General features: G+C 28.9%; 1 protein-coding gene across 2 annotated transcripts in view; it reads left to right on the top strand.

Annotated features, from left to right (window-relative positions):
• Nucleotides 1-714, top strand: part of LOC106457012 (protein ECT2-like) — an 81923-nt gene that overhangs the window by 36943 nt on the left and 44266 nt on the right. The window lies entirely within an intron of this gene.

The following is a 714-nucleotide window of genomic DNA, read 5'->3' as shown; positions in this document are numbered from 1 at the left end:
ATTTCTTAATTTAAAAGCAAATATTAAAAAAACACAGATAAACATTGATTTTTGTGTGTCATGTGGTATGTTGATTGCAGCACTGGTTGAAATTAGATGTTTTTGAAGTCAAAATACTAAGTCTATAGTTTCGTACAAATGACAGACTCGAATTACCAATAATGCCAAGCTAGAATATATAACAAGAGCCTCTTATCTTTTCAATTTGCTAAGACTGCTCATGTAATAAATCAAACACAGTTTTGGAAATGCTACCTTATATACACTTTTATATATGACATGAATAACCATTAGGAAGATCAGAATGTCCCCCTAGCAGCTTTCTCAGCCATTTTAATGGGCTTGGCACCATTTCTTTCTTTTGAACCAGTATTTCAACAAAGTAGGGTGTGTCTAGTCTGCTAAAAATTTTATATTTTGTAGACTGAAATACATCTTAGTTACTTAGCTTGATAAATTATTGTGGAATTTTGTGGTATTAATGTAGTAATTTATGATTTTTTTAGTTATTCAAATGTATATATAAAACCTAAAAAAAATGTTTCATATCCTCCAAAATTTGCAAAATTTTTAAAGGCTTAGCAACCTACATCAAACAGCAACCGAATACAAAGATCGTAACTAGCAGAGATAATTGTTTCCTTTACTTCTTTAGTTACTGTTCTATGTTTTAAGAAAAATAACTTTAAGAACTTATTTCAAAATAGCAATAAT

Source organism: Limulus polyphemus, unplaced genomic scaffold (assembly GCF_000517525.1).
Source record: "Limulus polyphemus unplaced genomic scaffold, Limulus_polyphemus-2.1.2 Scaffold281, whole genome shotgun sequence".
Classification (NCBI taxonomy): Eukaryota; Metazoa; Arthropoda; class Merostomata; order Xiphosura; family Limulidae; genus Limulus; species Limulus polyphemus.
This window is presented reverse-complemented; position numbering and strand designations above follow the sequence as displayed.